The following is a 13225-nucleotide window of genomic DNA, read 5'->3' as shown; positions in this document are numbered from 1 at the left end:
TTCTCCCTGAACTTCTTGCACATGGTCAGCTTCTCATATCTTTCTTCTGACTTTAATTTTACTGTCGTAATTGCTCATAAGACAATTGAAACTGCTGCTTAAAAAAACCAAAGTAACACACAAAAAACCAAACATATGGCTTTAATAAAAAAAAGTTTGTGGGTGTATACATAATTTTTAAACCAACTGAACAGCATTCCTTATATGCAATTCAGGATATAAAGCATCTGCTTAGATAGCTAATTTGGCTGCATACTTAGGTTGCCTGTGCATGTCAGCAAAGCATTCATTACTGTTTTCATTACAACTTTACCTGCAGCGTGAAAGCCAACAATAATTTACTTAACTTTTAACGTAAATAATGCAAAGGAACGGCTTACCTGCAATAAAACATATTTCTGCAAACTCCTGTGTGGAAATCAGGCTCACAGCAGCCCTCCACCACAATTGGACTGGCTGGCAAAGAGGCACTTGCAGAGGTGAGAATACAGCTTCATCTGTCACCCCAAAGAACCTTCACCACGTATGGGACACACACAGACATTCTAAAGCAGCAAATGCTCTCTGCTGTGTCAGGCTGCTGGTGGTCCAACTATTGATGGTTTTGTGTATATGAGCCAGGAGAGCAGCAAGAATTAAATTAATTCATTGAGCATCTAGAATTGAACAGGTGAGGTGCATTCCCTGGAGCTGGACACTTGCACCACAACACTCCTGCAGTGATGAACATCCACCTTCCTCCATATCAAAGGTGTCGGGATCCAGGACATTCCTCTGGCTGCCCTGGATGACTCCAGACCCTGCCAGGGGGCTCAGAGGCCCTGGCACAGAGTCAAAACCACCTGTGCCTTTAATTTTAGCCCATGGAAACAATTACCAACTTTGTGTGAGGAGTTACAAGCCACAAGAGTTTGAATAGAATGATAGTGAATTTGTCACAGGGTGAAAAAGTAGAATTTTGGGGGTTTAGAATGGGGGTTCAGGAGGCAAGATGGAGGAATCTTCTTCTTGTCCTCCATCTTCTGCTGTGATGGTGGCACTTTTGGATTGGTTTAGGATAGAGACAGACTGTCTAACATAGGTGATAGGTATTGGGAAATTGTTGTAAATAAAGTACAGGTAGTTCTTAGTATAAAAAGCCAACACCACCCCAAGGGCAGGGACTGTGCCACAAACCAACCTGCTGGACAGATCTCAGCAGGTCAGAGAAAGAATGGAATACGTAAGAGAAAATAAAAAACCTTGAAAAGCAGAACCGACAAATCTCAACTTCTTCGGTCGTGGGGCTGGGAAAAAAGAATTTCTAGTACCTCAAGGTCATCTCAACCACAGAAACCCAAGACAAAGGCACTCATCACACTGCAGCAGCCACCACCTGGATTGGTGCTCTGTCCTGCACTGCTCTGGGCAGACATGAGCACTGACTGCAGGGAATGCTCCCAGAGCTTCCTGGCTCTTTCCCTTGCCCCAGTAACTCTGGTGAAGATTGTGTCTCCTCCTCTCCATGTTTGTTGAGTCAGTGCAGGTGATTTTGAAAGCATGCATGATACAATAAAAACAGTTTGAAGCCTTCTGAAAATGGAGAGTTGTTTTGTATTATGACCATCTTGGCCATGACACATCTCCATGCATTCCCCAGCCCTTGGAAAACCCTCATTCAAAGAGCTCAATAGTCTTTCCAGAGTCAGTAATTCCTGAAAGAGCCAGGAAGCTCTGGGAGCATTCCCTGCACTCAGTGCTCATATCCTGTCACCCCTGCCCCACCAGTCTGTGCACAGCTCATTTCACCCTCCTTTGTGGCTCATGCAAAGCAAGAAACCTTAGTCTAGAAGAAGCTTTAGGCCAGGGGTGCTGACCCTGTTATGAACAGCTACATCACAAGCAGCTCAACCATCTCCTCCTTTCCCCAGCAGGTGCTGACCTTGCCAGACCCACCTGATCCCAAGCAGGGGAACATTTCACTGCTCCTTCCAGTTCTGGCAGTGTGGGAGCTGTCCTGATGTCCCAGACACCTGACTGCAGACAAACCTGCTCCATTCAGGTCAAACATGACCCTGGGCTGTGCCCGAAAGCAAAGGAACACACAACTCTCTGCCATTTCAGGTCTCATTAAGGGCTGCTTGGGTGGTTTTGAGGAGGAGGGGACAGAAATTTCAGGATACATAACAAACCATCTGACCCTGTAGGTTGGGAGCTGAAGAAAAAGAAAAAGCAAAAACCCAAAACAACAAAAGAAACATGAGAAGACTTAAATGCACTTGACATTCAGGTGCTGAGGTGTCATCTCAGGCTGTGCTCAGGCCTCCAGGACTTGGTCTAAAATAAGATATCTGTTGTTCCACAGCAACATGCCCTTCCTTTGGGGTGTAGTGTCACAGCAGGTTATGGTCACTGAAACTTGAGACTCTAAGCATGATTTATCTTGATCTTAAACCAAACGTCACCCAAAAGGCTCCTTGAACACCTGCACTTCCTTGTGAGGGCCTCAATTAACTGTGCCACGTCTGCATTATAGCACTGAGTCCTGGAGAAATCCAGACCCCCCAGATGAGGCTGGAGCCCACCCATAATAGACAGGACACTCATAAATTCATTTTTAGTGTCTGCTGCAGCCCAGGAACAGCTCCCCATCCTTCCCTTGGCTGATCTGCTTTCATATCCTTGATTCAAATGGAGTTATGCAAACTTCATGTTTGCTATCAGGCTATGAAGAAGCCTATTGTAATCAGGATATGCTTTTCTTAGATGTAAATGTACATGCAAAATAGAAAGAGCTTTGATACTGAGATCTTTTTCCCCCTGAGGTTCAAGTATTTTATCATTTTAATAATATTCCATTTTCCTGATGCACTCATTTTTAGAACATCTTTTGTATTAGCTCAGAGTATTATAATTCCTTCAGAATTCCTCTGGAGGGCACTATTACCATAACTATACAATTAGCTACAGCTGGATGTAATAGAGATAAACACTAAATAGCCTTGCTGGCAGGAGGCAGAGTGTCTTTTAACCCAGACAGCTTCTTTACTGCTGCCTGGCTTGTTGCTCTGCTTTAGGGAGTATGGGAAACCTTAGTTACAAACAAGAAGAGAATTTAGAAATTGTAATTGTTGGAAGCTTGTCTTGCCAAAAAGGTGCTGTGGATTTGTTTGTTTGTTTCTCCCCATCATTATCTCTGTTAGCAAGTACTAGAATTTGGTATAACCACTTAAAGTGATATTGTAAAAGTGATATTTCCCAAGACACAGGATGATTTGTGATATTTGGGGAGGGATGGAGGAGCTGATAACTTGTGGACTCTTCCTGCTTTCCTGCTCCTGTAGATCTGTGATCCAGCCTCTTTCTCTTCCCAGTGCAGAGCCAAGGTCATCCATTCCTCCAGGATTTAGAAAAGCCAGCACAACAAAGTGAGGGAAGGGTAATATTTTGGAGCCAAGAAAGACATTAGGACACACCAGAGTTTCTTAGAAGATGCCCTTTTTTTTTTTTTTTTGTCAGAAGGGAGCAGGTGTGATTATGCCAAATTCTAGTACTTGCTAACAAAGATAATGATAGGGAGAAAAAACCAAGCAAACAAATCCACAGCACCTTTTTGCAAAACTAACTTCTACACTTCTATTTTCTAAATTCTCTTCTCCTTTGTAACTGAGCTTTCCCATACTCCCTAAAGCAGAGTAGCAACCCAGAAGTGAACCTCGCAGCTCACAGGAAAACTTTTTTGAAGCAGAAATAAATTCTTGGGAGCTTGGAAAGGTCAACTTGAAAATCTGTCTGATCCGGCTGCCCTCTTGTGAGCATGGAGTAGATTGCAAGATATTTCACCAGAGTGCCTGAGACTTCCTGAGCTAAAACCAGAGATGAGCAGCAATCCTACAAGAGTTCTGGCTTGGATGGGATTATTCCCTTCTGCATTTTCTGGGAAGCATCATAGTTATGGAGAGAAAGAAATCTTTACTTTGATTTTGCTGCTTCCTCGTGTTCCTTTTTCTTTTATCTTGCACAAATAGTTGGTTCATCTATTTCCCAATTAGAATAGAAATTGTTCGAGTGGGTGAAATGCTTGTGTGAGATTTATGAGGGTCATGGGATATTATATCATGTAGGAAAAAAAATACTGATACATTATGGTTTTAATTAGGCCATCAAACAAAGCAAAGAAGGAAGGGTATATTTCAGTTATGGCAGGAATAATGTACAACAATCTGCTATTACTAAGGAAGAATCAGCAGAATGAAAAACAGCCAAAAACAACAACAAAAACCCACAACAAAAACAAACAAAGAAAAGAACAAGAAGAAAACCCCCCAAAATCCCAGAATAAAATCTATTAGAATCAAAATAAATAGAGGGTTTGAGTTAAGTTGTTGTGAACTTAAGTTTGGATCTGCATTGGTGTTTTCAACAAGTAAAAAAATCATCTTTGCTCACTTTCACTGATTCCTTCCACATTTCAGCCTGAATTCTCATTTATTAATTATCCCCTAATTCAAAGACAGTCCCCATACCTGTGTTTTGCTTCAGGATCTTTCCTCCTTCACAATACCTGCATTGCCACACTGAACACTCATAGTTTCTCCTCTTAATCACTCCCCTCCAACAGCAACTGAAGCATTTTGGTTTAGATTAAAAGATGTTTAAAAGACATAAAGACAAATTACACGAACTTTGCAAATAGGTGTAAGAGAAGGAAAAAAAAGAAAACCTAGGTCAGATTTTGGCTAGACCAACCTTGACATTGTCCTTTTAAAGCACTCCCCAGGCAGCTTTAACTTTTGCAAGCAGCCTCTCACCCCAGGGCCCAGTCAGCGTGGCAGGATGGCAGAGGTCAGCATTTCACATGAATGAACAATTTCTCTGATATCTAAGGCAAGCATTCAGTGCCCTCTCTCTCTTTTCACCTGTCCTTTAAAGTTTAAACTGAGACTGTCACTGTGCACAATGCAAGGAAAATCCCACTTTGCATTAACCATTTGAACCCTCAGGACAAGGGCGATACCCTGAGTTTGGAACTGAGACAGAGGCACAGGACTCCTCTCTCTGTCCCCCCTTTTATTCCCATCTGTCACTGTCATATTTTCTGAAAAATCCCTTCACCAGGATTCCTTCTCCTGGGAAGCTTCATCTTCTCCATGTTTTGCTGCTTTGGAATGTGATTTGGAGAACTGTTAACCCAGCACGTGAAATTGTTTTTAATTAATGGCCAATCACAGCCAGCTGTGCCAGATTTTCTGAATCGGTCATGAGTTTTTTTATCATCATTCCTTTTCTAGCCTTCTGATGGCTCTTTTTCTTTATTGTAGTTTTAGTATATTAATATAGCATGATATGATAACATAACATGATATGATAACATCACATAACGCAACATAACCATAACCATAATATAATATGATACTATAATATGATACAATATAGTAAAATAAAAATATAAAATAAAGTAAATTAGAAAAAGAAAATCAAAATAAAAGAAAATATAGTAAAAATAAAAACAAAATTAAATTAAAAATAAAACAAAAATATTTTTAAAATAAAAAATTAAAAATAAAATAAAAATAATAAAATAAATCTAAAAACAAATAAAAATTAAAATTAAATTAAAATTAATAAAGATATAAAAATAAATAATTTAATAAATAAAATAATAAAATAAATAAAATTTTAAAATAATATAAAAATATAAATAATTAATTTTTTAAAAATATATAATAAAATAAAAATAAAAGAATAAAATATATAAAATAAAATAAAAATAAAAATGGAATAAAATACAATATACTAAAATATACTATAATGTAATATATCAGCCTTCTAAGAACTTGGAGTCAATTCTCATCTCTCACCTCATCCTGGGTTCCCTCACAACAACACCCCAACAATTAATAAATTAATCACCACACCCATCCATGTAATTTCCCTTGCAAACAAACCTCTCATTGCCTCTCTCACTCAACCACCAGAATCCTGCACAGCATTCCAAGTGTGAGCACACGCTCACAGGTGCAGTACCCAAATTCACTTTTGGGATCGAACATTTCCTTCTGCCTCAAATGTGACCGGCACTTCTCATCAAGGCACCAAGTAATTCACATAAATCTTCACAAACTCAAAGGGGCTCACAGTGCTCACACATCTACAGGCTTTAACCAAAAATGTAACTCTTTGCTCCTAAAATCCAGGAAACAAGCATCTTACCTGTTATTAGCTGAATGATCCAAATGGGTGTGGAAGCAGAGTTATCTGCTCAAATTCTCTGCACAGCTCTTAGAATGTAACCTCTGGGACTTTGGTTTACGCTCAGTGTTGAGGTAAACTAGAAAGGAGAAAGCAGAGGGAATTCTGGATTAGGAAACCTGCACTGGCTTTGATGTGCTGTCACATAAACAGTCAACTTCTGCACTCCCAAAATTCCAAGCTCAGATCCTATTTCTCTGGGTTAGGCTAGCTCTGCTTCAAAGTGGTGTGCAATTTTTCATGGCAAAAAACCCACCAAAAACATTCAGAAACAAATCTCTGGGCACCTATAACATACAAAATAATGATCCAACAAGTTTTTATGCACAGGTTAGACCGATTAAGAAGGCTGAGAAAATAGTGAAAGAGAAGTTGGGAATTCACGGACTACTTTACAGCATTTAGGACTGCCATAAGATAATTCTGTGGTCCCTGGGGCCACATGCTCCTGTCTGCCACTTCAAGTTGCCCACACAAGAAGTGCACACAGCAGACCATTGACTGAGTAGAAACTGTGGCTGTGAAACAAACCCATTGCTCCTGAGTTCCAGAATTCCCTGGAGCCTGGCCTGGAGGGGCTGCTGCTTCAGTGAATTCAATTTTTTCAGGGTATTAAAAACTGAGAAAGTACAACAGATGACAGGCACTGAGAGTGGAATTTTGCCTCCAGAGAAGTTTAATGGGGCTTTGTTCCACTGTCTTCAGACAGGCCACGATTCCACCCCTGCTTCAGGGAGCAGAGCAGAAAAATGCTGCCCAAAATTTAAAACACTTCTTTTGTAATTCTGAGTTTGGTAGTAACACTCAAATGATGATACTGACTTCTCCTGAAAACACTTCTGACATACGAAAAGTTTTTTGATCCTCTGTCTTATCCTCAGAGAAGAAAATGAGGAGAAATGTAGAAGATTTTTGCATTTAATTTCAACTCACACATAATTTCATTTTTCTGAATATTTTACCTTGATCTCAGTGGCATGCTTAGCATATTAAGATATAGGCTGTCTTAATACTGCCAGATGTGGGGAAGAAGGGAAATTAAGAAAGAAAAAGGGCAACAAATAAACCAGGCAAAGCCGTGTGGCAATGGATCAAAAAATACCAAGCAAAGAACAGCAAATAAGGATGGGAGCAAAGGAAAAAGTCATCAAAAAGGGCAGAAGAGGATGGAAAGAGAAATAAGCAGAGGAAGGAAGGCATTATCTAAAGCAGAAGGGCAACAGAAGAAAAAAAAAAAAAAAAAACAAAACAAAAAGACACCACAGAAATTGAAAACAAGGCAAACAGACGAATGATGAAAATGGCATATGGAGAGGAATAAGGGAAGCAAAGGAGCTGAAGCAGGGAAAGAGAGCATAAGGACACCTTCTCCTCTGGGAATGCATTTAGTTGCAATCAGGAGGTGACTGCCCTTAGAGGACTAAATTCCCTTAAGGGAATTAAGGGGAAAGAGCCCCACAGAGCACCAGAGCTCCTGAGGAACAGCAGTGCAAGCTGCCCTTCAGTGCTCTTAACCTCCCTCTGGGCTGGCAGGGTTTCCCTTCTGTGCTTTTCTCCAACATTTTTGCCAACCTCACTTCACCTCCTGAGCTGTTCCCTCCCTGTTTCTCCCTCTGCACCTTTTTTTTCTGGATATTTTGAACCTTGACCCAAAAGGACAACTGTAATGAGTGCTTGTTTCCATCCAGCAGTGACTGAATGAAGGATGGCAGCATGTCCACAGAAACTACAGAACCATTCTAAGGGAAGCAAAGTGCACCAAAACAAAAAAAAAAAAAAAAAAAAAAGGGGAAAAAAAAGTTCAGTGCAATTCAATATTTTGAAGGAAGTTCAGTGAGCTGCTTCGGCACAGCAGGCCCTTCGCAAGAACTCTTCCTGGTCCATTTTTGGCTGTAAAGAAAGGGAAGCAAAGCAGATTTGGAGTAGTAATGAAGCACTTCAAGAATGAATTCATGCTGTGGTGGATTCATGGTGAATGCAATGCTGTTAAATGTCATTTATTGGAGCTCCTGATTAGCAGCCATCCTGTAAAACCAGGGCCAAGACCATGACCCTTGGTTTGAGATTTTGGGCTGAGCACTGCTCTACCAGTTGATGCCCTGTACTAATGCAGCTTTAATTTTACACTGGGTTTGGTCCATAACAGGTGGATTTGAGGGGCAGGAGTGGAGCTAATTAAGACTTTGTTTCCTCCTTGAATAAAGCCCTGATTGGGGTGGCTCATGCTGGGACTCTGCACAACATGGGTAATGCTTCAGTGACACCTGTTACAGATAAAATTGATGTCTCCCCATCTGAAAGCAGCTTTTTAAATAGCATAAAGTGTGTTTCTCTCACTGGGCAGAGTTCTGGGAGGGCAGGAAGAATCAGCTTGGTCATGGGCAAACTTGGACCATTCTCATGGTGAGTGCTCCTGGATGGAGACAACTTCACATTTTTCAACTTATTTCTGTTCTCTGATTAAGTTCTTAACCTTTCAAACCCAAAACTTTTGTTAGAGTATAGAACTTGCTAGACTACTTATTCCAGCACAAAAGTTCTTAAGTTCTATGATGGCTTTCCTAGTCAAAAAGCCAAACCAACCAACCAAAAATGTAACAAACAAAATGTAAAAATGTAAACAAAAATGTAACAAAAATAAAAAAACAAAAACAAATGAACCAACATAAAATGTAACAAACAAAATGTAAAAAACAAAAAACCCCAAAATGAACCTAACAAAAAATGTAACAAACAAAACATTAAATGTAAGCAAAGGGCAAACAAACAAAATGTAAAAAAACCCCAAACCAACCAACCAAAAATGTAACAAACAAAATGTAAAAATGTAAACCAAGTGCAAAAACCAAATAAAATGTAAAAAATATAAAACCAAACCAACCAACCAAAAATGTAACAAACAAGCAAAATGTAAATCCCCCACAAACCAACCAAACAAAAATGTAACAAACAAAATCCAACCCAAGGAAAAAAAGCATCACAGATGATGATTACATTGAGGCAGAGTGTGAATCAGCAATGCACTGTATTATTCTGGAGGACTTTAAAAAGAGCAAGGAAACAAAAGCATGCAGAAAAACACTTTTGAGCACTTTCACATGAATCAAGCATTTCCCCAAAAAGGAAACCAGAAAAGGACTGCAGTCCTGACCATGGAAGTGAGGATTAAACAGGAGAAAACTCAGGCAAGTGAAAAATTACAAGCACGATGTGTAAAATATTCTGACAGCTGGACAAAAAGGAAGCCCCACTGCTCCAAGTGCAAGGAGAGAGTCCAGCTGTGCAAGCAGAGCTTTGCAAATCGCCTGGCAGTGACCAGCTTTCCCCACAAAGGAGGTGGAAATGCAGCATCCACCCACACTCATTTCTCTCCTTGAGCTGCTGGAGGTGCCCAGCTGGCCCACACGTGGCCCCTGAGCTGAACACTCATCACACTGTAAGCTCTGGAAATATTGCAGTTTTTCCAGTTAAAACATTCCAGGCAAGCATCGAAGCAATGGGCAAAGGGAACTGCTGAGCATGAAAAGCAATCATTGCTAAAAACATTGCTTAACTTAGAGCAGAGGAGGGGGCGGGCTTTAAACATCGGGGATTACAGACTTCAAATTCAAGTAAAAATGGACTTTAGTAACTATCATCTTCATGCATCTTTATACTCCATGATTTCTATATATAACTCAAAGGACATGCTGTGCCAATCAAACTTACTGTGGACTGCTCTCAGTGTTCCTCAGAAAAAACAATGGACACGCAGGAAAATATTCTCCCTTCTCTGACCATGAGCAAGTTTCTTCTTGCACACCCACAGCTCAAATTTATCACTTGCCAAGCCTGGACAAACATGCAAACCACACAGTGAGATGTGTGTTCTGAAAAGTGAAAGCTACTGTGGCAGTGCAATTATTTTCTGGAGAAATGCCTCACTGACATCTACACACACACTTAAAATGCACATAGGATAGATCTGGCTTTCTAAAATTCTGGGAAAAAAATACCAAAACCTTTTGGAATCCACTGTCAATTCAGAAATAGCGGTTTAAGCTCTTTTAAAAGTTGTCATGAGAGATACAAGAGGAAGCAAAAGTGTTCACAGCCCAGTTCTCTAGCACCAAGCAGATGCTTGAAACAAGCTGTCTGTTGGATAAATAATCATCAAAAGAGGCTACAAGTTCAGCAAAGCACATTAAGGCACTCTCCTTTCTCTGCCAGGCTCCCCTGACCATAAGCAAGTTTCTTCTTGCACACTCACGTTTCATATTTACCACTTGCCAAGCCTGGACAAGCATGCAAGCCACACACACTAAGATGTGTGCTCTGAAAAGTGAAAGCTACTGTGGGAGTGCAATTCTTTTCTGGAGAAAAGTCTCTCTGATCTCTAAAAACTGTTTACACACACATTTAAAATGCACATAGGATAGATCTGGCTTTCTAAAATTCTGGTTAAAAAAAAACCAAAACAACAAAACCATTTAGAATCCACTGTCAATTCAGTAATAGCGGTTTAAACTTTTTTAGAAGTTGTCCTCTTGACAGATGCAAGAGGAAGCAAAGTGTTCACAGCCCAGCTCTCCAGCACCAAGCAGATGCCTGAAACAAGCTTTTCTGTTGCAGAAATAATCATCAGTGCTTTACAAACAAAGAGGCTACAAGGTCAGCAAAGCACTTCGGGGCACTCCATCCCTGCAGAGAGCACTGAGGTCAACAGCTTGGACACTTTCCTAAAAGTACGAATATTCCTCAGCTCTTCTGCTGAATAGGGATGAGCTGGTCCCCCATCCAGCAATCCATTACGGTGACAAAGTGGCTCTTAGTATGCCCAGCAACATGTGTGACAGCAGCAAGTGTTGAGCAGCAGCCAAATTCTGTCTGGGAGAGATAAAACCAGATCCAGGGGGCTAATAAGATAAGGATCAGTGCTCTGTGTACATCCATCCATTCATCAGAGCACTGATTTGAGTACAGGGGAAAAAAAGAAAGGTTATAAGGAAAAAGGAAAGGATGGGATGGGGGAATAATCCTCCTGAAATGTTATTTATGTTTCAGAAATTTTGTGAGAACATCGAGCAGGTGCTGTCATTGTCAATAATGTTTTTCTGAGGAAGAAGCTGTGTTAAATTCAAGTCATTTACTGCCTTTCACTCAAGCCCCGTTCTGCAGCAGAGTGCTTCCACAAGAGCTGGAAGTTTTTAATTGTAAATAAGACATTCTCTGTCACATATTGTACACATCCCCATTTTTTCACTGTAAATTCCTTAAGGCAGAGACCATTATTAATGCTAAATACATTAAAATTCAAGTCGAATAGCAGAGAGCAAAATAAGCAACAAGTTAAATAAACTTGCGACAAACACTTCATTGGAAAATGTTGCAAACACCCCCAAGGAAGATTTGGAGTGTGGAAGAACAAAATGAAATTGATCAGATGGGCAAAGAAAAAGTTTGCATCTTAAAAATTATACTCTGTCTTCAATATATAAGTATGAAATTAAGTGTTTCTGGGGAAAAAAACCCTAACTGTTTTCAGGAGATTCGGTCTGTTTTTACCTGTTTTAAAAGGTGACCGATGCATTTAGGATGGGAATTAAAGAGTCCTTCGCACATGCAGAAATAACCTAGAAATTCACATCTGTGAGTGGAATACAGGCTGATAAATGATTACAAGTGACTGTTTCCACTAAAACACAAAACAACTTCTTACAATTGTACCTTATTAAATCTCCTGTGAAGAAAAAGTCTGCATTACCAGGGGAGCAGTCATGGTAAAGGAAAGAGTCTGCCCTGTGGTCTGACTCAAAACACACCTTCAGAGCTGATTTTTCGTAACTGGAAATTCTAAATGAGATATATCTGACTATATATCTATATATTTGACTATATAACTGACACATATCCCTGCGTCAGTTAAATTCTGTGCATGCTTCGGCAGGGTTTGAAAAGGTGTTACAACCATCAGGATTGTCCACACACCTCCAGGTTCTAGAGAGGAAATCAGTGTACACCTCAAATTACTGCTGGCACTATTAAAGGCAGCAAACAAGCTCAGTGAATCTTTACAGTTTGAATCCTTGACACTTTGAATCTTTACAGATGTGGAGACGTAGCTAATTAGTTTGTGTCGAACTCATTATATAGGGATAGCAACGCTCTAAAAAACATATATATCAGGGATTTCTATTTCTTTGTTACTCTCAGTAAACCTGGAAAAGGATTTCAGGGTTTTCACAGTTTGTGAGAGTACAAATTGACCTTGCCCTCAGAAGAAAATAAAATATATTTTAGGAAGATACCAAGAAGGTCCTTTGAAGTAAATTCCTTTACATGTTAAATAACGAAAAGATTGTATAAAAATCTTTTATACCATCTTTTTTGAAATGTTTCTTACTTAGCAGAAATTTAGCATTTATTTAAAAAAAGCCACATTAGCAAGCCAAGAGCTGGATGGTTTTCAATCCACTGAGGAGGTGTGGTATGGATAATATGCTCATTATTATTATAATATGCCATATATTGTATATCAGTTCCTTAACATTGATAAAACAAACTCCTGCCAGCGCTGAGGAGAATCCCTTTTTTGAGACATGATAGTTATTTCCACCCTTCCAGTCCTTGTCACCTCTCCACTGAGATTTCCAGCACACCCCTCGTATTACCACACTTCAACAGATGACATGGAAATAACTGAGACCTCTGGCTCATTTTACTTAGGCCTCCTATCAACGAAGTGGTATATTCCTTTTCTGCCCTCCAGAGAAAGGCAAATCCCATAAGGGAAAAGGGGTGGAATGCTAAAAAGCACCTCGGCATTGCCACCCAGTAGCATCAAGAGATCAGGGCTCAGCTGCTGGATCTTCTCTGAACCTGAGTCACTTTCTCTGGGCTGTAATCCCTCCACTCCTTTATTCCTGGAGAAGCCTCTAAGCACATTCCTCCAAGAAAACATGCAGGGAAAGAGCTCTGTAATTTCTTTTTTGATACTCACAGGTGTACACAAGGC

General features: G+C 40.0%; 1 protein-coding gene across 1 annotated transcript in view; it reads right to left on the bottom strand.

The window, feature by feature from the left end:
• Positions 1-13225, bottom strand: part of PIK3C2G (phosphatidylinositol-4-phosphate 3-kinase catalytic subunit type 2 gamma) — a 242715-nt gene that overhangs the window by 192787 nt on the left and 36703 nt on the right. Inside the window, exon 2 of the mRNA XM_059472329.1 lies at positions 6193-6310. The gene's annotated coding sequence lies outside the window, so the exon portion shown is untranslated. The remainder of the gene's footprint in view (positions 1-6192; positions 6311-13225) is intronic.

This window comes from Ammospiza nelsoni, chromosome 5 (assembly GCF_027579445.1).
Source record: "Ammospiza nelsoni isolate bAmmNel1 chromosome 5, bAmmNel1.pri, whole genome shotgun sequence".
In the NCBI taxonomy this organism is placed as follows: domain Eukaryota; kingdom Metazoa; phylum Chordata; class Aves; order Passeriformes; family Passerellidae; genus Ammospiza; species Ammospiza nelsoni.
The sequence above is the reverse complement of the archived record's forward strand: the minus strand, read 5'-3'. Positions and strand labels throughout refer to the sequence as shown.